At 40.3% G+C, this 25,964-nt stretch overlaps 1 protein-coding gene across 4 annotated transcripts in view; it reads right to left on the bottom strand.

The window, feature by feature from the left end:
- Window positions 1-25,964, bottom strand: part of NRIP1 (nuclear receptor interacting protein 1) — a 96,051-nt gene that overhangs the window by 31,173 nt on the left and 38,914 nt on the right. For 2 of the 4 annotated variants that reach the window (XM_066347957.1, XM_066347956.1), the window contains exon 3: window positions 13,621-13,743. The gene's annotated coding sequence lies outside the window, so the exon portion shown is untranslated. Of the gene's footprint in view, window positions 1-727; window positions 900-7,117; window positions 7,215-13,620; window positions 13,744-25,964 lie in introns of all 4 variants that reach the window. The other 2 variants (XM_066347958.1, XM_066347959.1) reach the window with 2 other exon arrangements.

Genomic DNA, 25,964 nt, shown 5'->3' with positions numbered 1-25,964 from the left:
TTTTGTGAAATATTAAAATATGTATTCAATTCATACTAAGCAACCCTAAATTTTACACTACAAGCCTCTAACTGAAAAACGTTCACAGAATTAAAAAAAAAAAATAACAAAACTAGAATACTGCAATTTCCTTCCCACAGCAGAATCAAACAGTACAAGGCTTACCCAAATAAATGTGGTAAAAAATAAAGTAGGCAATACATTTTAAAATTTCCTTAATATAGTTTAAGGTGGGATAGTGGCTACATTTTTTTTTAAATGAAAATCTCTTTCTGGTTCTCTGAACCACGTTCTATAGAACCTTCTTAACCATATAATGTGCTGAAACATAATTATAAATCATTTCCTCAATTAATTAGGTCCATAAGCACCTCTCGGACTTCTCCCATTCATTTTGTGGTTAGAATCATACCATATTAGCTTGAATTTCATCTCTGCCTGACACGTTTCAAGCAGTGCAGCAGATTAGTGACTCAGAACACTTAATAGGGTTTTGTTATCAATCAGGCTATGTTCCCAGTGACGCTTTCTGCAAAATTATCTTATTCGAATGAACTCTCGTGGACGGAAGTAAACAAAGCTGCAGCCCACGCTCTCGCAGACTTTCCATTCATTTCTCTCCTTTTCCTTTACTTAAGACTTACAGCACGTGCCCAAGAAAGAGCGCATGTTAAATATTCCTGGAGTGTCACAATATGTAATACAATAAAACAGATTAGAAGCCTACCTTTCTTTCACAGCGGTAGTGCCAAGCTCAGGTACAGCGGAGCAATCAATTTGTTCTGCAGACAGCCAGGCTTTCATGGAATACTAATGCAAAATCTCTTCTCTTTTCTCCTTTGCCTGGACTCCCCAACGCCCGGGTCCCGACCAATACACGGAGGAGGGCGGTATGTCTTCTGCTGAGAAATCCACAACTACTAATCAAGTCTACGTGTACAAGGGCACGGGATTAAACCTCCCCCAAGCTGGAGTCAGTGTCTGGGAGCAGCTAACACATACACAGCACGGTCAAAATTAAACACACACACACACAGACACAAACACACGCCAGGCGTGTGCCGTGAAAATTACAGATGGGTCTACTTCAGTGAACTAATTCATCACACTTTAACCACTGATAGGTTTTTCTTTTGTTGTTGTTGTTGTTTCAACCTCAGGAGCATAAAATTACCTCCTGTTGAACTGTGGGCTTGGATCCAACAGTACCCAACAACAATTATTTTTTTTTCCCCCAGAACCTAGAATCATGATCAGTCTCCTGTGCATTAAACTGCTCACTGCTTTTTAAAACACGGCAGTTTTCTAAATAAGATTATGCAGTAGAGTTGAGAGACTTAGACAGTCAGGTATTAACATAAAGTTAACAGACTAAGAAAAGAGTCTTTAAGGCTTTGCACTGAAAAAGGCACTGTAATTGTAATAGCTCAAGTCCACTTCTTCAAGAAAAACAGACACATGGCCAATAAGGAAAAGATGTCCAAAAAGATTTTCATTCCTCTTGAAGATTTCTACATGAAGTACAACCCCACAAAATTAAAAAAATAGTTTCAGGTCTCAGAAATTATGTAAGAAACATCTTGAATACTTTATGATCCTGGTGGCAGGATGACACTGTGATCTCACAGACCCAGGGATTTGGGGTTCTTTTCAACCAAGCTTTGCCACTCGGCTTATTTTTTTATTCAAAATATGAAAAGGAATGCCAATCATTGAGCAGGGCGATGACAGAAGTTGCTAAATATTTTTTAACAGCACACAGTACCTTATTTTAATTTTCCAGTAACTCCTGAAAAGTACTGTCAGCCAAGGGGCTGCAAACTTAGCAGTTATTAAGAATAAGACCCTCTAGACGACGGGAGAAAGTTGTGAGGAGCTTCCTAAAGCAGCTCGATTTCTACGTCTGCGATTGCTCGAACACTGCTAAACACATGTGTCTTATTCTTCACCCTTTCTTTTTAAAAAATGAGCAGAAACAATTAGGAAATACTGGGGACCTTCCACGTAGTATTGCCATCATGTTTAATCGATACTGATGGCTTTTGTCCTTGACACACTGACCATGTCATCAGGCTACTGTCATGTGATATCATGTCATTTCCCCACCTGGCTCATGACCTTGTCCTCTAACTGACCTAAAGCCTCCCTCAAGGAGTGGGCGGCCCCTCCCCGCCGGCGCAGCAAGGTCGAACGGGTCAGCGTGCCCTCATCTATAATCCACCACCATTTGTCAGCAGGGAGGCTGGAGGAGGCAGGCTCGCTACAAGGGGAGAATGCCCAATTAGGCAGCTGTCACACAAAGCATAGGCCGCAAAATTATCCCCTGTCAAAAGAAAGAGCAGCTGCGGGTGCCAATTACAGCAACCTTTCAACCCTTTAGGTACTGGAGACTACACGGAAGTAAATGAAGAACAATTAGTGATAACAAATCGATGAATTAGGACGGTAAATCAGAAATGACTAGCGGATGAGGCGGGGTCACACAGGACAGAAGGGCACACCAGACTCCAGGCGCCCCGGGGGTGCGCAGAATGACACTCACCATTCACCTGCATACAGATTTACCCTCCAGCAGTTTCTTTTTGTAAACCTGACATCCTTTAAAATTCCCGGAACCCAGGAGAGCATGTCCCTCTCTCTACTCTGCCTGGGGAGCCCAAGTGAACTGTCTCTGTAGGAGAAGCCTTCAGACTAATGAACCTGGTTCATTCTAAACCATTCTCACACAATGCGTTCTGTTTATCCCAGAAAACTGAAGTGTGGCCCCCCCAAATTCAAAAGAGCAGTTCAAATAATCACTCTTAAAATATTAACTATCTTCATGAAGTCCCTGCTCTGATTCTTCTTTCGTCACACTTAAGAGAAACAGCTTTTTAAAGAAAGTAACTGGCTGATGAATTCTGAGAAAACTGTTACTAGCATAGCGCTGAAGTTAGATTTCTCTGCATGTGGCTCTGTGGCTAGAGGAATTTCTGCCAGTGTGCTCCCATACTGATACACAAAGAAAGTCTCAGCCGTACAACTTCTCTCTACGCCATGCTGCTCTCACCCTACAGGGGTGACGCGCACCCTCTCAGCAAAAGCCGCCAATTCGCTGGGACTCAATCCAACCCCAGCTGTCTTCCGTAGTGAGCACCCCAGGCCCCAAAGGGGGGACCGAACAAGGAATGAAACTCCACAAAGGAGAGAAATCCAACCTGGCCACCAAGTGTTCATGGACATGGGTTCCTTGTGCCTTGACAAAGTTACGTTCAGAGACAACTTTCTTCCATGTCTATTTTATACTAAATTGATATTTTTCCCTAAAAAACAAAACAAAACAAAAAAGCCATGTGTCTTTCTACGCCACCTCTTTGAAAGTTAAAAAAACTTGAATGATATGTGGTCTAATGTCTAAAGAAGTGGGAGTTAACTGTCCAGCTAGACTTGTAAATCACGAAAAGGTAAAACCCAGGCGAGAAGGTGGGGCAGGGAACAAGCACCTGCCCCCCCCCCCCATTATAAATAACTCACGCTTATCACAGAAAAAGTCTATACTTCCTAGTCCCTAGCTGAGCCGTCTGATAAAATTTCTAGGAGAGCAATATCATGGGCGAGAAAAACCTCTCCATTACAAGTTTATTTGAGAATTTGCTTTACAAATAATGTTCCACTCTTCTAGAAAAATGGAAAACTGTCTTAAATTCAGAAAGCAAACTTCTCAAGTCAGACAGAAGCAATTCAAAACAAGAAAGAGCAAATAAGACAGAAACCAAGGGGTTAATGTCTTTAGAATTCAGCCTCCATCATACATGGGTGACTATCTCTTTAAATAATTTAAATCCTCTCCATCAACTACAAAGCTGTTTTGAAGCCATTTAGCTTTGTTCTTTACATGTGTTCTAATTAAGAAATGACCTTGTCATCAGACACGCCAGAAATCCGGGATTATTTCCTACAGCAAAAATTCAAAGAGCCCCCAAAAAAAGAAAAAAGGGGGGGAAAAAAAAAGACTCCTTCTTAGGTTCTCACTAAGGGAAGTTGTTGGTTGGCCGATAGCTGAAGCAGGATTTTTTGTTGTTGTTGAATGTCACAGGGCGGGTTAGTGTGACCTTGAGCTCCATCGCAGCACAGCAAGGGTCGCGATGCCTGCAGGCGCCCTTGTACTGGATTTGCAAGACAAAAACCTTCAAACCGGCTGAAGGACATCTTAAATCTCTTCAAAGGTTTTCTGAACTAATCTGGGCTGCTCTGAGCAGGACCGGTGCCAGTGTGAGAAGCAAAATTAAAAACAAGGTCCCTGACAGGATGTTGTCTCCTCTTAACCCTTCCCCGGCAGAGCAGAACACATCACAAGCATTCTGGACAGACGGTTTACCTAGAAGCATTCTTTCATAACAAATTATGTAAGCCAGCAATCACCAAGAACAGGGGCCGCGATGAGCCCTCAAAACTGAACCCTCCCATTGCGATTATTAAAGAATACAGGTGCAATTTTTTTCTTGAGTATACTGTAGTGAACTGAAATGTAAGATTTAGAGTTCTAGGTGTTATTCTTTTATTTTTGCAGCACAGTGGTAGGTTACGATAAAGAAATGTTTCCATTAACGTGGACCTCTAGAATTTTTTTTTTAAAGAATAGCTTTCAGCCAATTAAGTCACAAACTTCAGACATATTACATACATAATTTCACTAAACTTAAAGCAGGTAAAGAAAAGGGTGACCTCCATCCGTTTACTCAATGCCTGACCCCTAACAGGATGGTCACACTGTGAAGAGGGGGAAGGGATCAGAACAGGGAAAGAGAACATACTAACGAGAACAAGATAAAGCAGTCTTCGTCTCGTTATAAGAAATCAGGGTGATGTTCTGTTATTGTATGGTAGCATTTCCAATGCAGGAGCCCAAAGAGAACACAGTAATGTCAGCAGAGGGTGTTGGTGTTCCCTGGCAATGCTCTCCAAATTTAATTTAGTAGTTCTTGCTCTCAAGTAATAATCTAAGAGAACAAACAGCCGTGATACTTACAATGCAATGTTTTAAAATCAGTGTATCTCCATCTACGACATGTGAGTCTGCACGCTGTGAATAGCGCAGTAAAGTGTATTTAGCGTTAAGGTGTAGCATTTATTAACGGTCCATCAGAGTGCAAATTATGCTTTTAAATAAGTAAGTTCAAGATTATGCTGAATACCAATAACCCTCTTCTACACCTGAATTCAGACATGCTTTCCTGAATGGAACAGGAAAGGGGTACAGCGCTACTGGTAAGCAGCGATACACGCGTGAACAGTACAGGCGCATTTCTTGAGTCACCACGCAGAAGGGAACAAGCGTATACTGCATTAAATGCTGCAGCCAAAGTCGGCTACGTGTGCTCTGGGAACATGGAGGGGCAATAACTAGGGTTTCAGTTCCTACGTGTATGTGCCCCAGCTGATGGTCAGGGATGGTTCAGATTCCGTGCACATTACACACAGACACAGACAAAAGGGTAGCAAGTCCCAAAGGGAAGGAGGGGAGATAGAGGCCGGGGGTGGAGTGGGGACAGAGGGGGTGAAATGAGAATGGGAAGAGACTGCATGGAGCATGGGGGGCACGAGGTGGGGGGGTTGTGGGTTTTATATTGAGTGGGACACTTGCAACAATGTCAACACAATAAATTAAAAACAAAAATCAACCAAAATAAATAAGAGAAAAGAGAGTGGCAGCCGCTTCAGATGGCAGAAATAGCCCTCAAAGGCAGGGAAAAGGAGAATGCCACACAGGAAGAGGGTGGTCAAGTGTGACTAGAGATTAGGCTGGAAACGCAACTGGGACCAAGGACTTCGAATCAAGGCTGTGCCCAGGAGCGGGCCTTTATCTGCTGGCGAGAGGAGGCTTACGGGCAACAGCATAATTAAATACATTCAAGAACAAAAACAAAAACAGAATTGTTGAGGACTGTGAAGGGGACAAGAGATTGAGATAAATTAGTGCGAAACAGAAAACAGTCAAAATAAGGTAAGGGCAGGAGAGTTGGAAAAAAATACAACTGGAAAAAAAAGTGAGGACTGGTTTGACTCTTTAGAAAGCAATTTGTACAATAAAAATAGTGCTACAAAATAACGTATTTCTAATAGTAAATTCCTTACATCAAAAATGATTAAAATAACTACTATATCCCCAGACTATGTTTGTAAAGTATCCTAACATGATGTTAACAAAGTTAAGAAAACAAACACCTATAGAGGTATTGAACAGTCCGAATCAGATTCTGTTGGATATTTGAATCTTGTGCATCTCAAATAACAAGCTCTCGTTAAATTTCGGGTGAGGCTTTTGCTAACTAAGGCAGCAACATGTACCTTGTCAGAATGGTACATGGCATATTTATTTCTCTTGGCTATAAGAGAGAGAGGTCTGGCTTCAACCATAATGTGGTCACTGAAGCTACGAGCTTCCTCCACAAACACTAATGAGAACCAAACTCAGTCGTTTATTGAGTGCCTAGTATATTAGGATGTAGAATTAAAAAACAAAAAGTCCCCAAGATTTGATCAGCTTTGGGTTTCTAGTTTATTACTCACGACGGGAAGTCCCTAAATTACAGCTCAGCCCGTGACACCAGCACAGGTTACCGAGCAGCCATCTTGGTATATTCCCACTCAGCTGACAGGCTCACGGTGCCTTCCCAGAACTCTCCGGGAAGACCCTGTACCCGGGTAACTGGAAGAGAGTCGTCAGATACTCTAGAGACTGACTGTCCTGCTAAGACCTCAGAAAGAATTTACCAGGGTATCAGCCAAGGTAAGAGGGTGGGAATAAAAAAGAACAGGAGTCACCAGGGCCAAGCGACTGTCTGCCAGGGAGCAGACTGTACTCTCAAGGAGAGCCAGCTCCAGGGATCAGGTTGGAGTAAGTGGAGGGGAAGGTCAAGCCAAGGAGAGCGGCAGCAAAGACTTCCAAGGGAGGACTTCTTGCCCCGCGAAGAAGTCAACTTGACTCCAGAAAATCACTGAGAAAATGACCCAGCCTCCACACCCCCTTGGAATAGGAATCATCCCAGGAAAAGCAGGTAGAGGTCCGCAAGCTGTCAGAAGGGCCACGGCACTTGCGAGCCAGGTACTGCCGGGGCACAAAGGGGCATGACCTTACCAAGCATCCACAAATAAAATGACTTCTCCTTGAGTAAGCAGCTCCCTCTCGTAGCTGTCCAGCCAACACCAGTGACAAGTTCCAGTACATTTTATGTCTAGACATTAATAGAAGGGTGGGTAATATGATAAGCCTTGCAGATACTTTAAAAACCTAACAATTTACTAATCCACAAACGTTTAGAGCTAGGTTAAAACGTTTTTAAAATAAAAATGCAGAATGTTCTGCTGGCAGTTAGACAAGTCAATTCCTGTAAAGCAGCAGTTCTTCAAGTGTTGTCCATGGACCCCAAAGGCCCGCACGATGCATTCAGGAGGCACAGGAGGTCAAGGCTCTTTTCATAACACTGAACTGCTAGTTCCCTCGCTGCCCCTTCTCTCATAAATGTTCAGTGGAGTTGTCCAAAGGCTGCATGACCTGTCGTTGTGTTGGTAGCTAATGGAATACCACCCTGGGTATTCTTGTGTTTTAAATTTGTCTCAGTTAAAACTTCCAATATGACAAATTAGTTGATATGACTCATAAACAAAAGCTCTCTGGGGTCCTCAGGAATTTAAGAATATAAAAAGGCCCTAAGACCAAGAAGTCTGGAACTGCTACTAGCCTCCTGAGGTCAAGGATGAAGAAGTGCAAGGTTGGTCTTTTTTAAGCTTCCAACAAAATTTCTAGTTTTTAATTTTCAAAAATTTACACTATAACTATGCCAGATAAATACTCCCTTGTATGCAGAAATCTCTCCAAGACCCAAGTGGAAAAAGAAAAGAAAAGATCTTTTTAAAAAGATCAGCATACTATGGGGGATAGGAAATACCTCCCATCTCAGCACAGTCACTACTGTTCTAAAGGTACCACACAAGGAACAAATCCACAGATGTAATAATATAAAGAAGCTTCCTTGTGTTAAAAGCTGAAGGCAGAAAGGTAGCTCTGCGATGAACCGGGAAACATCTGACCTGCAACACCGTGAGAGACTAGGAGAGAGGGCATAGCGGAGTGGAAGGCGTGTGGAGGGGGAGTTCTGGGGACGGCGACCAGTGAAAAGGCAGGGACCGCTTTTCCTGGTGGGGGCACTCCTCAGAGGTGACAGGTGCACAGACGCTGGCAGTGATCAAGGCTCTGCCACCTGGAAGAGAAGCTGCGAAGCATTCTTCAGGTGGCAGGAGGGACGCAGGCCCAGCAGCAGGCGTAGCAGCACACGGCGCACAGTAGGAAGTTTAGAGTTTAGGTAACCTACTAAAACAACAGACACTGCAAGTCATTAGATACTTTTATAGAAGTTGACAAAGTAATTTGATGTGTACTGAGTTCAATGGTAAAAAACTGGGACTTAAGAGTTTATATTTCTTTTTCGTGATTTCCAATCTGCCATAGATAGAAGCTTTAAAAAAAAATACAATGAAATTAATGTATTTTAAAAAATCAAATGAAAACAAACACAACTGGTCCTTTATCACAGATGGTTAGAGAGCTCCGAGAACCCGTGGCAAGGGAGGATGTGGGAGGGGCCAGGCAGCAAAGGTAGGATGTGGGAGGGGCCAGGCCGCAGGAGAGTCTATCGCTAGTCTGTCTCTAATCCACAATGGGGGGATTCTTGTGATCTTAGTAAAATGAGCGAGCGCTTTTGTTTAGAACCCCAGGCCCAGGCTGCGTGGCGGCAGAGCAAACACAGCAGAGTACCAGGAGGGTTTCAGGCTCACCTCAGTTCACTTAAGTGGAAAAGACACGGGTCTGTGTAAGAAGAGAAAGTGAACTAGCAGTTTAATCAACACAATTTTACAATTATTTTAATGCTTGACTGATGGTTGGTGCAGTGGACAGAGCATCGACCTGGAACACCAAAGACCCAGGTTCGAAACCCCGAGGTAGCCGGCTCGAGCACCAGCTCATCTGCTTGAATGTGAGGTTGCTGGCTTGAGCACAGGGCCGCTGGCTTGAGAGTGGGATCATCGACATGACCCCATGGTCACTGGCTTGGGCCCAAAGGTCACTGCTTAAAGCCCAAGGTCACTGGCTTGAGCAAGGGGCCAGTGGCTTAGCTGGAGCCCAGGGTCAAAGCACATATGAGAAGCAATCAATGAACAACTAAAGTGCTGCAGCTATGAGCTGATGCATCTCATCTGTCTCCCTGTCTCTTTACCTCTCACAAAAAAATAATATAGTCATTTCTTTTTCTGTTATTTCATTTGAATCCTTCCATGGGACAGAAAAAACCCAGTTGATAAGGAGGTTTGGTATAGTGGGGACACCCCCACCCCCAAATGTTGTCACTTATAAAAATGAAGGTATTAAGTAAAAGATTTAAGAAAAATCAATTATTTAAAGACTCCAAATTTAGAAAAATGTTAATCAGATTAATGTTTCTCAGTATGACAGTAAGTTAGGGTTAAGGAAGGCCTATTATGTTTTGATGGCCACCATGCTGTTGAGACTGCCGTGTTTTTCTGACGAGAGAAGTAAACCTGAGCAGACTGGAACTTTAGGAAAATCCGATGGTGCTGAGAGGCCGCGGTGACAACCTGAGGCCTGGCTGCACCAGCATCCCAGGTCAGACGTGAGCTCTAAACCCACATGCTGCTTATGGGAAGGAGAATTCAAGAGTACTTGGGAACCGTGCGGAAACTAACAATGAATTATCTGAGTCCAGCACCCAACTTTTCTCGCCCATGTTGTCCATGACACCAGGGAAACGTCAGTGAAATAGACCAGTTAGTTTATACCAATTAATGGCCAACTAAAATAACACACCAAGATTCTCCACAGGTCTGGACTGATTGGCCCACTAGTACTATGTTTTCACTGAAAACTTTGTGTCGTTTAAACACATTTTCAAAATGTTATTTCTTTAATTAAAAACATTACTTAGGGGAGTGTTTCATTAAGTCTGGGAAAGGCATTCTAGGTAGACGATTGATTAGCCTCACTCTATCAACCTGGTGACCCAACTTGTTAGAAGAAGCTGAGTCCCTGCCATATTTGTCTCTTCATACAGATATACTTCTATAAAAGTTTTAACACTTAAGATGTTTGTTGAAATAGTCATCAACAATTTAATTGAATTTTTAAAAATGTATAATAAAGAACTCTTCCCAGTCAGAAATCATAAGAAAAAAAAAAAAAAGAAGTTCATTTTGAGAAAAATGAGTATGTTGAAATGGTTAAGCTAAATTGATTTATGGTCAATTACCTAATTCTACCTGAGTTATTAATAGATTTTTATATTACCACTATTTATCCAAATTAGCTAATAAATATTACACTCTGAGATAAACAGTACAGAAAGCATATGGAGTCCTATAAAATACAATACAGGGTGATTTTTTTTTTATTTATTTTTTTATATAATTTTATTTTTTTAATGGGGTGACATCAATAAATCAGGATACATATATTCAAAGATAACAAGTCCAGGTTATCTTGTCGTTCAATTATGTTGCATACCCACCACCCAAAGTCAGATTGTCCTCTGTCACCTTCTATCTTGTTTTCTTTGTGCCCCTCCCCCTCCCCCTTTCCCTCTCCCATTCCCCCCTCCCCCCCGTAACCACCACACTCTTATAAATGTCTCTTAGTTTCACTATTATGTCCCACCTACGTATGGAATAATACAGTTCCTGTTTTTTTCTGATTTACTTATTTCGCTTCGTATCATGTTATCAAGATCCCACCATTTTGCTGTAAATGTTCCGATGTCATCATTTCTTATGGCTGAGTAGTATTCCATAGTATATATGTGCCACATCTTCTTTATCCAGTCATCTATTGATGGGCTTTTTGGTTGTTTCCATGTCCAATACAGGGTGATTTTATTGTTAGTTACATGGGATGACTATTTCTTTCAAAAGGGGGAGAAATCTGGCCTTCGACACTAAGAAGCTTTATAAACACCTCCCAGGGCCTCGCTGGCCTCTCATTCAGATGGACATTACTCTCCTCCAGTGGTTCTCAACCCTTCTAATGCCGTGACCCCGCAGTACAGTTCCTCATGTGGCGGTGACCCCAAACCAAAAAATAATTTTGGTGGCTACTTCATAACTGTAATTTTGCTACAGTTATGATTCGGAATGTAAATACCTGATATGCATTATGTATTTTCCGATGGCTTTAGGCAACCCCGCTGGGGTCGCGACCCACAGGTTGAGAACCGCTGCTCTACTAGATTCTATAATGTGACTATTTTTCAGAGCGTAGCTGTATGACAAAATGCAGTCATCCCCATGAAGTGTATTAGTTCAGAGTCTGCAACTGTGTTTGTTCTATTGAGTACTAGTCTCCTGAGACGTACGGACAAGGTCCTCCCTCTGGACCGTCCTCATTGGAGACTGACAGCCCTGGGCTGATGGGAGGCCCTCGAAAGGATGCGTTATGCTTCAACTTCTCCAAACTTAAAGGGGAGAACTGTTGAACACAACACATTCTAGAAAACACACACTTTTAAAATCTTGAAATATTTTAAAATGTATGCAAATAATATAATCACTGGTAATTCATTTTTTTTCATGCTTTCAACGTTGTTCACTGTACATTCTAAATACACTGTCTTTTCTAAGTGGGGAAAGATCTAAATTTGATCATTTTCCAAGGACAACTTATTGCCTATGTATATTATTATCAGCTGGCTATCTAGCTATAATTTATTTCTACAACTCATAAGTGGTCATTGGTTACCTGGTAAAACAAAGATGTTGACAAATTAATAACATTAATTATATCATGCAGGTAACAAAAGTAGGCATGATTATAATTTTCATTTTAACAAAATTAAAAAGTTGAGAATCGGGGCTCAGTTTCAACTGTGCTTCACTAACTGTAAAGTAAGAGCAGATTTTGATCTATCAAACAGTCATAAACACATAATTATACCTGAAAAACACTATTTACAAATAAAAGTTTGGTGGATTTAAAATTTCAATTTAGAAAACAAAATAATATAAGAATATGTGAATAATGACTACCAACCAAATAATTTTATAATTACAAAATTAAATTGTTTAGTCTTTATTTAATAAATATAATGTTTTTAAAGATTTGAGAGTCAACCTTTTTAATTTTTTATTTTTTGTATTTTTCTGAAGCTGGAAATGGGGAGGCAGTCAGACAGACTCCCGCATGTGCCCTACCGGGATCCACCCGGCATGCCCACCAGGGGGCAATGTTCTGCCCATCTGGGGCGTCGCTCTGTTGCAACCAGAGCCATTCTAGCGCCTGAGGCAGAGGCCATGGAACCATCCTCAGTACCCGGGCCAACTTTGCTCCAATGAAGCCTCGGCTGCGAGAGGGGAAGAGAGAGACAAGAGAGGAAGGAGAGGGGTGGAGAAGCAGATGGGCACTTCTCCTGTGTGCCCTGGCCGGGAATTGAACCTGGGACTTCTGTACGCCAGGCTGACGTTCCACCACTGAGCCAACCAGCCAGGGCCATGTTTTTAAAGATTATTTTGATAAAATTACAGGAAAGAATAATCAGAGTGATTCAAGTATAAGTAGATTGAATGAAATAAAAACTTCATTACTAGGTTTTTCTGAATGTAATCAGAATAGTAAAAAAAAAGAAAAAAGGAGTTATAGTATTATCATATCAGTGTGCCAACCATATTATATGCCTGCTGTAAAAAACAAATTTAGCTCAAAAGTGCCATCGCCTTTTTGAAACGTCATGGTTCTCTAAAACACTGTGAAGTTTATAATATTCCACCTGCCATCTCTCCTCTGACTAGAGTTTTCAGCTTGCCCCTTAAAGTGAATTCTTCACAACTAATAAGTATGCTAATCAATCACTGTGTCTTTTCCCAGGTTACTCGGACTGCTTCTGCCCTGGCAAAAGCAGCATAAGGTTCAAGAGCTTAAGACATGACAAATTCATTATAGGTTGTAGTTATATTAGAAAACAGGAGTGTTAATCCAAAGAGAATTAGCCACTTGGTCACCTCTTTCTGGGGCACTGCCCACCTACTTGTGTTAATCACATTATTTTATCGTTTCTCAGAAATGCTAAGATACTATTTGGCTCATAAGACGTAACCATTTTCTGTAATTCAAAAAGTAATTATTGACTTATAATAAACCCACAACAACCAAACATGCGTCTATTTTTCTTCAAAACAGTAATTAACTATTTATCTGAAATCAGATGGCTATTTCAGGTTTTGCATTTAACTACCCATTTTCTCTGGTTTTTGGTGGAAAACAAATTAAGTATCGCTAACACAAATACTATTTAAGATTCCCAACCCCTCTCTCCGGAAGTAATCCACCCCTTTGACTCCTCAGTGCCTTTTTTTACCACACTCAGCCTCTTTCTACTGCTTGATTAAATTTAGTAAGTTCCTTAACGACAGAATCCTATCTCACTTACTTAAAAAAAAAAGCCTAATGAAATAATCAGCACAGATAAAACACAAAATACAAATCTGGTGATTAAAAGCTAATTTATGACTTCAGGAAAAAAAGTGTCCTAAATATGCTAACATCATGATTAAGCCTTAAGAACGCAGGAAAAGTATTCTCACCGTCTGTCTCCAAGGTTTGCGCCTCTGCTTCCTGAGAAAGGAAACCGAGAAGGCTGTTGAAAAGGAACCGATGTCACCTCGAGTCTTCAGATTCCCGGCTCCCCCTTCCGCCTACGGAACATCCTAAGAGGAGAAAAAAGGTAGTTTGGCATCTGTTCCAAACCAGGTTCTGGAATTCATTTGTAAAGTTCTGTGAAGTTTTCCTAGTACCTCTTCCTGATCTAGTTCAGTGCAGAAGTAATCATTTCACACAGAAACAGAGCTTGTTTATGACATATAAATTGTTTGTTAAAAGAAAGAAGCAAATCTTTGCTCTCTAGATAATATAATATATTAATAAGAAGACAGACAGACAGGCAGGCAGGAAGGGAGAGAGATGAGAAGCATCAACTCGTAGTTGTAGCACTTTAGTTGTTCACTGATTGCTTTTCATCTGTGCTTTGATAGTGTGGGGTGGGGGTGGGGCTCCAGCTGAGCCAGTGACCCTTTGCTCAAGACAGCGACCTTGGGCTCAAGCCATTGACCCTGGGATCATGTCTCTGATCCCACTCTCAAGCTGGCACCCTGCGCTCAAGTTGATGAGTCGCGCTCAAGCTGGCAACTTCTGGGTTTCGAACTGGGGTCCTCAGTGTTCCAGATCAAGGCTCTATCTACCGCACCACCACTCAGCAGGCTCTAGCACAAAACTTAGAATGAATATCAAATGCCTTATGTCCATAAAAAGACTTAGATACCAAGGTCCAAAACAGCTTTATTTTTAATAGCCAAAAACTGAAAACAACTCAAATGCCTATCACTAAGTAAAAGCATCATGGTCTGTCCATACAATGTATAATTGCTATTCAGAAACAATAAGGGATACACTATTGATATAAGCAACATGGATGAATTTCTAAGTTAATTATGCTAAATGCAAGAAAACAGACAAAAAGGAACACTGTAATCTATTTGCATAAAATTGTAGAAAATGCAAATTAATCTACAGGGAGAGAAAACAGCAGTGGTTGCCTGGGGATGGTGAAGTGAGAAAGTGGAGGGAGGAGGGATTACCAAGGGGCGTGTCTTAATTATGGGGACGGTTTTATGGGTGTATACAGATGTCAAAACTTATCAAGCTGCAAATAAGCGCAGTTTATTGTATGTCAATCACACCTCAATAAAGCTGCTCAAAAAATCAAATTTCTCAAAATGTTATACACCCCTTTATGCAGCAATTCCAAGTCTAGAATTTATCCTCATGAACAAAAAAGAGAGTATATACAAATATTTAGCCATCAGAATGTCATTATATGTACTATTTCTAATGTAAAAAATTTAAAACAGCTAGTAAGTGGCAAAATAAAAAGTTTGGAACTAGGTAAATAAATTATAGTGGGATATTATGTAGCCATTAAGATCCATAATTATAGTATGTCATTCCATGTAAGTTATTACATACTAAGTGATAAAAACAGGAAAAGAATATTATGTCCAGTGATTTTGTTCCAGAAGTATACAAAAATATAAATAGTAATTATTTGGCATTTAGAGATCATTTTGATTTTTCCTTTTTACGGATTTATAATCTCTAGTTTCTTTACAGTAAGCCTTTGTAACTTCTGTATGTAATAAACAAGATAAATTAAAGGATGAACTGGCAATGGTCCGCAGTTGTCCACTCCCTGGGACAAGTGTAAAAGCAGCACTCCTGAGGGAGATGCACCTCCCAGAACTGGGAGGCTCCGGGTCAGCAGCAGCAGCACCCACCACACAGCAGTGAGGGAAGGGCGGGGCCGAGAGGAAAATGGGCGGGGCTGAGAGGAAAATGGGCGGGGCTGAGAGGAAGAACGGGAGTCATCAGCAGCAGGCTACAGGCTTCACAAAGTCTTTCCGCGGACACAACCTAACTTGGTATTCTAACTCAGTGCCACGAGCAGAGAACACATTAGCCCGTTTTCTAGAGGGAAACAAACGGACAAGGAGCAGGGCTGGTCTAGTGTCGTTCCCCAAGACGACAGTATAGCTCTTCACCTGAAATGGGGCCTTGACAGCAAACTCCGAGGGGAATTCGAAGAGGAGGGAGAACCGTGACTTTTTCTGATTATTTATAAGGCAGTGATTTGCACGTGATCTTAAAAATAACTGTATTTGCAATCACGTTGGCATTCCCATTGGAAGGTGCCGGGAGCTCCGGGGATTTTCTGAGTCCCTAGTGCCCAACCTCGGAAGTCAGACCAAGGCAGCCCCGGCACCCTTGTCAACATGACCTACTACATCACCCAAGTTCAGGTAGAACTGAATTTTTCACTTCTCCATTGCATTTCTTTCCTTCTTGAATAATAAAAGTATTACCTTTAATTTTAAAGTGTGTGTGTGTGGGGGGGAAACAGTAACTATAACTACTACATTTATGAATACTGCAAATAGTGACCTACAAGTTGATGTCCAAAGATCAAACTGAATGGGACCTTAAAATACTACCTTTGGGGCCAACTCTTTTTTGGTATGCAGATAAGAAACAGTCTCCAAATAAGGCCTATCCAGTGAAGAAAATGACCAACATGTGACAAGAGTAAAAGTAAACACCGTGGGGAGGGGGTATTATTAATAACCTGGCTTGTGTTTGCTGCTGAGGCCCTGAAGTCTATGGAGCCCTAGAGCCACCACTCTGCCCCACACGGACAGGACTAGGTCATGCTGTCATTTATTGAGTACTTCCCCTGTGCCAGCCACATGCTACAGCCTTTACATACACAACCTAATCACTACCACCATGTCCTCACAAATCACAAAATTCAGTGACCTCAAATCACAAAGGTAGTAAGAGCTGAAAGAAGAATCCAAACTCATGGAGACAAAGACGGGGCCTGGGCAGACCTCCGGAGCGTGAATCGTGGGTTTTCTCTAGTTCTACCTGCCCCTACGGGGGCCGCAGTTCAGGCTGTGCAAAGCACTTGCAATGGAACAGGAAGTTCAAGCCGACATTTTCCACAGGAAAAACAAAACATCTCTGCAGTCTACAATTCGTGTCTGATGTGCCATCATCTAGAATTGTTTTAATGGCCGGTCTCTATTAAAGCAGTTTCACCTCTTTGAACTAAAGCTATGATTACATAAAAAATTGGTAAAAATAAAATTTAAATAAAAATTAGCAACAGATAACATAAAATAAACTACTTTCAGAGATTAAATTTACAAACTGTCTTATATTAACAAATAGGTAAATTAGCCTTAAATCCAAGTTAGTGAAACGGAACATGCCAGATGTGTTTTGAATCCTGAAGACAGGAAGCAGGTCTATGCATAAAAAAATGTTTAAATAACTTTGTTATAATTACAATGTGGAATACTAATCAATCGTTAAAATATATGTTTTCAAAACATACGCAATGACAGACGTGGTAAAATGATCAGACTACAGTGTGAAGAAAGAAAGACACTGAGCTGCCCATCTGTTAAACCAGGGGTCCCCAAACTAAGGCCCGCAGGCCGCATGTGGCCCCCTGAGGCCATTTATCTGGCCCCCGCCGCACTTCTGGAAGGGGCACCTCTTTCATTGGTGGTCAGTGAGAGGAGCACATTGACCATCTCATTAGCCAAAAGCAGGCCCATAGTTCCCATTGAAATACTGGTCAGTTTGTTGATTTAAATTTACTTGTTCTTTACTTTAAATATTGTATTTGTTCCTGTTTTGTTTTTTTACTTTAAAATAAGATATGTGCAGTGTGCATAGGGATTTGTTCATAGTTTTTTTTATAGTCCGGCCCTCCAACAGTCTGAGGGACAGTGAACTGGCTCCCTGTGTAAAAAGTTTGGGGACCCCTGTGTTAAACCAATCTGAGGGCTGTGCGCTGTTCCAGGTGTTGGAATCGCAGAGAGAACAGAACAAGTCCAACCCCAAGCGCGACGACTAGGTCCTCCGGCTGTGTCGGTAGCAGCTTACTCGCCCTTTCCTCTGCGAAGCTTGTCCTCACCACTGCATGTCAGGACGCTTCCTCGCGACCTCTTATCTTCCAGAAACTTTCTTTGTTTTCTGTGTCCTTGATTTTTTTTTTATCTGAATCTACAGAATACTCATGTGGTTCTGTTCTTTAGTCTATTATTAATCAGGTGTATTTCATTAGTTGATTGCTTCAATGTGAAAAGAATCCTTCCTTTCTGAGATGAATGTCTACAACTAACCCCATACTGAATGGGGAAAGACGGACTGTTTTCCCCGCTACACTGGGGAGGAGGCAAGGATGTCTGCTCAGGTGCTAGTCTTCAAATCTGCACTGCCTAGTGTTCTCACGGCAATCAGGCAAGAAATGGAAAGACCTACGGACTGAAAGAGAAGTTATGGGAGAAGAAATTTGCAAACGACAGCTCCAACAAGAGGTGAGTATTTATCCAAAATATTTAAAGAACATATACTGGCCCTGGCCGGTTGGCTCAGCGGTGGAGCATCGGCCTGGCATGCGGGGGACCCGGGTTCGATTCCCGGCCAGGGCACATAGGAGAGGTGCCCATTTGCTTCTCCACCTCCCCCCCTCTTCCTCTCTGTCTCTCTCTTCTCCTCCCGCAGCCGGGGCTCCATTGGAGCAAGGATGGCCCGGGCACTGGGGATGGCTCCTTGGCCTCTGCCCCAGGTGCTGGAGTGGCTCTGGTCGCGGCAGGGCGACGCCCCGGAGGGGCAGAGCATCGCCCCCTGGTGGGCGTGCCGGGTGGATCCTGGTCGGGTGCATGCGGGAGTCTGTCTGGCTGTCTCTCCCCGTTTCCAGCTTCAGAAAAATACAAAAAAAAAAAAAAAAAAAAAGAACAGATACTACTCACCATCAAATGATCCAATTACAAAAATGGACCGAGGACCTGAACAGATAATTCTCTTAAGAAGACATACAAATGGCCAACAGATATATAAAAAGATGCTCAAGATCTTCACTAGCTATCCAAGAAATGCAGATCAAAACTACAATGAGATAGCACCTCACATCTGTCAGATGGGCTATTATCTACAGGACAGGTAATAAGAAGTGCTGGAGAGGTTGTAGAGAAAAAGGAACTCTCATTGCTGGTGGGAAGGCAAACCGCTTTCATGCTAAAAAAACAGTATAGATATTCCTCAAAAAATTAAGAAGAGAGTTACCATATGACTCCTTCTTCTTCTGGATAGCTATCCAAAACATCTGAACACATTTATCTGCACCTCTCTGTTCACTGCAGCATTATTCACGATGGCCAAGACATGGAAACAACCAAAGCGTCCATCAGTAGGGGATTGGATAAAGAAGACGTGGCACATATATACAGTGGAATATTACTCGGCCATAAGAAAAGATAAAATATTGCCATTTATGACAACATGGATAGACCGTAAATATATCATGCTAAGTGAAATAATTCGGACAAAATGTTAAGAACCATATGATTTCACTCCTATGTGCGATATAAAAATGAAAGCAACAGATTAACAAACAAAAGCCCATAGACACACAACAGCATGGTGGTGACCAGAGGGAAGGGGTGTGGGGCAGGAGTAAAGGGTCAAGGGGTCAAACACGTGGTGAGAGAAGATGATTTGACTTTGGGTGCTGGGCACACAGTGCAATATACATGCCTCATAAAAATGTACACTTGACACCTGAATAACCTTATTCAGCCAATGTTAACCTGCGTGGCGCAGTGGATAAAGCATCGGCCTGGAATGCAGAAGGCGCCAGTTCAAAGTCCTGGCCTTGCCCGGTCAAGGCACGTCCGAGAAGCAGCTACTACGAGTTAATGCCTCCTGCGCCTCCCCCGCTTTCTCTCTTTCCTCTCTCTAAAGTCAATACTTAAATAAAATGACCTTACTAACCAAATGTTACCCCAATAAATGTAATAAAAAGTTATATTTATAGGCAACTTCATCTTGTATGCAGGTAATTCTAAAGAATCTACTAAAAATTAATAAGAAGGCTTAGAAAAGTTGCAGAATACAAAATCCATATACAAAAGTTAATTACATTTCTATCTAAAAATAATCCAAGAATAAAATTTTAAAAATTCTACTCACAATAGTAGCAAGAAGAATGAGACTTGAGTAAATTTAAGAAAAATGTAAAAACCTTACTGAAAACTACAGACCATTGTTAAAAGAAATTAAAGAAGATCTAAATAAAGAGATACATTCCATGTTCATGGACTGGAAGGTTCTATATTATAAAGATGGCAATTCTCCCCCAATGGATCAATCAAAATCTTACTGTGCTTTTATTTATTTATTTATTTATTTATTTATTTATTTATTTATTTGAAACTGATCCTAAGATATATATGAAGATATAGAGGCCTTAGAATATCCAAAACAACTTTGATAAAAAAGATTACAGTTATAGGACTTAAACTACCTCATTTCAAAACTTACTAGGAAGCTTTAATAACCCACCCATTGTGATGCTGGAGTATTTAGAGATAAGAAACAGACTAGAGAACCCAGAACAAACTCTCCCATTCATGGTCATTTGATTTTGACAAATATGCCACGACAATTCAATGGGGAAAGAATAGTTTTTTCATTGAATGGTGCCGGAACAGCTAGATATTCACATGCAAAAATAAATAGGTTATCTACAGATAGATAAATAAATGTGAACCTTTCTCTTACAGCATTTAAAAATAAAAACTCAAAATGGCTAATAGTTTGAATTGTAAAAACTAAAACTACAAAACTTCTAGAAGAAAGCACACAAAAAAATCTGTGACCTAATGTTAGGGAAAGGTTTCTTAAATACAAACAACAAAGTGCAATCTATTATTTAAAAAATTGGACTTCATCAATCTCTTCAAAAGATATCATTTAGATAAAAGACAAACTCCAGCATGAGAGAAAATATTTGTAAATCACATACCTGATAAAACCGCTAGACCACAAAAATAAAAGAAAAAACAATTTTAAAAAATGAGCTAAAGATTTAAAAGACATTTCACTGAAGATATGTGTTTAGTAAACACACATAAAAAGATGTGCATCATCATTACCTATTAAAAATGCAAAAACCCACAATGAGATTCCACTACACACCCACTAGAATAGACAAAATTAAAAAAAAAAAAAAGACTAGAAAAAGTCAAAGGTTGGGGAATACAAGAGCAACTGAAACTTACATACATTTTCCACTTTGGAAAACCGAATGGCAGTTTTTAAAATGTTAAACACTTAACCATATGACCCAGCAGTTTTACTCCTGGGTGTCTAACCAAGAGAAAAGAAAACAAATGATCACAGCAGCATCCATCATAATGGCCAAAAACTGTGAACTGTGTAACAAGCCAAATATCCATTAACTGGAGAAGGGACAAGCATAAAGTGGTAACCAAAAAAAAAAAAAAAAAGTTACTAACTAAAAATTCATGCAAAAAGAATGAATCTCAGAAACGTAAATCAGAGTGACAGAAGCTAGATGCAAATATTCTATTTGTATTACTCCATTTACATAAGAAATGTCTAGAAAAGCCAAACTTACAGGGAAGGGAAGCAGATCATCTCCTAGGGCAGAAGAAGGGAGCAGAAACTGACAGCAATGAGCATGAAAGAATTCTCTGGAGGGATGAAATGTTTTAACTGTGGGCTCTGGCAATGTTTGCACATCTGGATAAACCAACAAAATCACACTAACCATTTAAAAGGGGTGAATTGTATGGTACGTAAATCACACCTCAATAAGACTATAAAGATATGCTCAATAGAGTCATTAATTGTTTTAAAATGAATCTGATGTAAAGTAAGTTGTCATTTCTCTCATGATTTAAAATAATCATAATGTAAGATAAGTCAAATGTATAACAATTATCCTTCGGAGAATGTGAAGGTAGACTTAAAATTATTCACCTCTCTCACGCTGCTGATGGAAATGTAAAATGGTCCAATCACTAAGGAAAACAATTTGGCAGCTGCTTAAAAAGTTAAACATAGAGTTGCCATTTGACCCAGAAATATTTACTCCTAGGTATAAGAGAAGGGAAATGAGAACTTATATCCACACAAAACATCTGTGGATGCCATCATGCCTATAACAGCATTATTTATAAGACAAAACTGCAAATCACCTGAATGTCCATCAACCAATAAACGGATAAACAAAATGTGATCTCTCCAACACAAAGGAATACTATTTAACTATAAGAAGGAAGGAAATACTGATAGATGCCGTAACTCAGATGAACCTTAAAAATTATTACGCTAAAAGAAGGAAGCCAATCACACACATACACACACACACATACACACAAAACATACTCTGTATAATCCCACTGTATAAAATATCCGGAACAGGCCAATTCAGAGACAGAAAGTGGGTTAGTAAGTAGTTGCCTAGGACAGGGGGTCAGGGAGACTGGAACTGGGGAGTGAGTGCTTGTTAACGGGTCTGAGGTTCCTTGGTAGGTCATGAAAATGTTCCAAAATTAGATGGTAGTAGTTGTACGCCTGTGTGACTATAAAGAATGTTTTAAATGGGTGAATTTTGTGGTATATGAGTTATATCTCTATAAAGCTATAAGGAAAAAAAAGGTGAGTATTTACCTAGTATTTATTTTAAAATCAAAATAATTTGAGGGTAAAAACCTGGACTTCTAATCTTATTTATTAGCTTTTTAGCAAGTCTCACATTTATTTGAACAGGTTTGTCTGTATTCAGTAACTGTGGCAAAACAGAAATAACTTAAAAAATCAACTACTTTTATATACCAGTAACAAACAGAAAATAATACCTTAAAAATATCCAACCATAAAACATATCCAAAGAATAAAAGTAACTTGCAAATATTGCAAATTCTATATGGAAAAAAACATTGGGGGACATTAAGTACAACTATATATACCACGTTCATGATAGACTCCACATCATAAAATGAAAATTCTCAAATTAAACCAGTATATTTAATGCAATATCAGTCAAAATCCAAAAGGTTTATAGGTTGATTCTAAAAGTTAAAACATAGCAGCAAAAGGCCCTAACAGACAAGCCATGCAACCAGAAAAAAGAATGCATTAGGGACCTTGCCTATCTATATTGAGACTTATTTTAAAGCCGTACCAATTAAGTTAGTGTGCTCTTGGAACAGAGACAAACGGACGCCTGGAGCAAAAACAGACCTTCACAGAAATGAAAAAGGGTATTTTACCAGTTGACTGTAGATGACCACCGAAGAAAGGAGGAGTCATCCATTAGTGGGGAAACAACTGGTTATTCATTTGGGGAACAAAAAGAGGTTGGATCCCTCTTGTATAACATACAAAATAATGTTTCAGAAGGGTTCAGGTTTTAAGTAGAGAGGCAAGTCTTTAATATCTTCTAAATAAAATATAAGAGAACACTGTTGTAAACTCAGAGTAGGGAACGTTTCTTAGGACACTGGAAGACCTATCTATAAAGCCCTATGATCAATAAATTCTGTAACATTATAAAGTTCCATTCATCAACAAGTACAACAAAGGAAAAAGATGAGCTACAACATCACAAAACACACTGCCCCAAAAGATCTTGGTGTCTAGACGGTGTAAGTCTGTATTCTATCATGTTTATACTAAGAGCTGGTAAAATGAAGAGCAGTTATCCCTGAAAAGGTTATGTCAGAGCCCGAGCAGAAGGAGGCGCTGTCTGCGGTGAGGTGGAGGGAACAGTGTGGGGAGGGAGTCAGCGCCCAAGCTCTGGCAGGGTGACTTGGGTCGAGCAGGGCTTCGCACAGCAGCAGTCCAACAACGGGTGTCAGTGCCTGAGCAGGGGGCGCAGGGGGCCCATAAAAAAGTGCACCCTGCTGTCCAAGCAGGGTGAGAAGGGCTTCCACATGAAGGGGTTGTGAAACTCAAATAGAATTTGTAGGGGGAGGAAGGCGTGTAATAGCTATGACAGATTGATTACATGCAGTGAGACTAATCAAATAAGGATAAAAGTGAGGTTAATGGTAGGCAGGTTTCTTACAGTTAGAGAAGGAGGTACAAAAAAGGGAGGAAATGTGAATTAACTCTATAGTATGGCAATGAAATCGGAGGTAGCAGTATGGCGGATGAATGACAGATCAAAAGAACACAGCAGCCGACTTGAAAGGATCCCGCTGGCTAAATCAGGCCAGGTTGAGCCTCAAAATGAGTCACGACCGATGACGGGTCACCACAGACTCATGAACTCATACCGATACACAGAAATTGATCTATGAAATCCAAGTCTGATCAGGAAGAGGGTATTGACACCACTTCAAAGTACCTCAGAAAATAATTATTAAATACAGAGGGGAAATGAGTAATTTCACAGAAGAGAAATGTGGCAGACACCACCTTCAGTAATCCAAGGGAACAGGAGCACTAATGGGTCAAAATGAACATGTGCCACCTGACGAGATATGAAGAGAAGGCACAGTCTAACACAGGGGTCCCCAAACTTTTTACACAGGGGGCCAGTTCACTGTCCCTCAGACCGTTGGAGGGCCGGACTATAAAAAAAAACTATGAACAAATCCCTATGCACACTGCACATATCTTATTTTAAAGTAAAAAAACAAAACGGGAACAAATACAATATTTAACATAAAGAACAAGTAAATTTAAATCAACAAACTGACCAGTATTTCAATGGGAACTATGCTCCTCTCACTGACCACCAATGAAAGAGGTACCCCTTCTGGAAGTGCGGCGGGGGCCGGATAAATGGCCTCAGGGGGCCGCATGTGGCCCGCGGGCCGTAGTTTGGGGACCCCTGGTCTAACAGGTGATATGCGTAACCTGCCCCTGATCATTAGGGAACAGCCAGACAATCCTAGGGGAGGAGACATTCTATCAATACAAAGAACTGGCCTCCTTAGTACTGGAAAGTGTCAAGGTCTTCAAAGTCAAAGCCTGAAGAACCGTCCCGTATCGAGGCGACTGGAAGGAGGCTGACGACTAAACGCAAGGCGAGGTTCTCAACGGGACCACTTTGCTATAAAGGACATTATTGGGATGACTTGTGAAAATCAAACGAGATCTGAAGATTAGACGGTAGTAATACATCAATGTTAATTTCCTGATTTCGATGGATTCATTGTGGTTTATGGGACAATGTCCTTGTTTGCCGGAAATATAAACTCATTTATTCAGGGGTTGATGGGGTATCAAATTAAATCTTCGGGGGAAAAATCCCTCTTCATTGTGCTTGCAACTTTTCTGTGTGTTATTATTTAAAAACTTAAAAACATAAAGACCAAATTCATTTAATGCACAGTTTTAGGTATATAATGAACAGAAGACATAAACAAGCATTTTGTTGAAAGAAAAATACCAATGATGACTAATCACATGAAAAGTTCATAAAAAAGATGTTCAATCTCATTAACAATTATAGAAAAACAAATTAAGACCACAATCAGATGCCAATTGGTAGCCAGTATATAAGAAAAACTTAAGAATCCTGACATTTCCAAATTTTGTTGATGATATGTCTCAATGTGAGCTTCTGATACATTACTAGTGCAGTGAAAAATCATGCAATGACTTTGGATAAGACTTGGCATTAGCTTGTATAACTAACTGAACATTTTCTTCCCATCTACTCGGGTAGACATCCTGCAGTCCTGCACATGCGTACCAGAACATTAACATTAGCAATGTCTGTTATGTACACATACAAGATGGGGCAAAAGCGGGCTTACAGATGTGAGTATGCAAAAGTTTATTTTTGTATTATTATTTATTAATTACTGTATTGTTTTCCATATGGACAACTGTAAACCTATTTTTGCCACACCCTGTATATAAAATAGCTATACACACACGTGCGCGCACACACAGGTATCTGTACCGATACGTCAATATAGATATATCAAAACCCAAATAAGCAAACAAAAAACACCCAACAATAATGCAGGTGTGCATCAATAGAATAAATTCATGCAATGTAATATTACTAAACAACAATGTAAATTGCTAAGCAACAAATTTCCCTAACTCAGCTTTTTTAAAAATAAAGACAAAGGAATATATAAAGAAATACACCCCAAAGAACTTGAAAGCAGACTTATAGATAAAAACATACAGCTTTGTTAATCAAAGAATGAGGCTAATTCATATCAACTACTAACATGGTCTCAAATAAAACTAGCATAATTACTGCAAATCTGCAGAACACATCGTAGATGATCATTTCACAAAAATTAACCTAACACGAGAAACAGACAAAATTAAGTAATTCAATATACTCAGGTTCTGAACAAATAGTATTTCCCCTTTAAATATAAACCTTACCCATCATTGGTCATACATACCATCGGTCATATATTCACCATGACTGGCCAAAAGTATATGAAAAGCTTAATCCATTTTAAAGAGCAAAATTTATCAATAAATAATTCTTTATATGTATTTTATAATACTTTTG

The sequence above is a fragment of the Saccopteryx leptura genome, chromosome 8, assembly GCF_036850995.1.
Source record: "Saccopteryx leptura isolate mSacLep1 chromosome 8, mSacLep1_pri_phased_curated, whole genome shotgun sequence".
NCBI lineage: Eukaryota > Metazoa > Chordata > Mammalia > Chiroptera > Emballonuridae > Saccopteryx > Saccopteryx leptura.
Note: the sequence above shows the minus strand (reverse complement) of the source record. Positions and strands in the feature narration are given on the sequence as shown.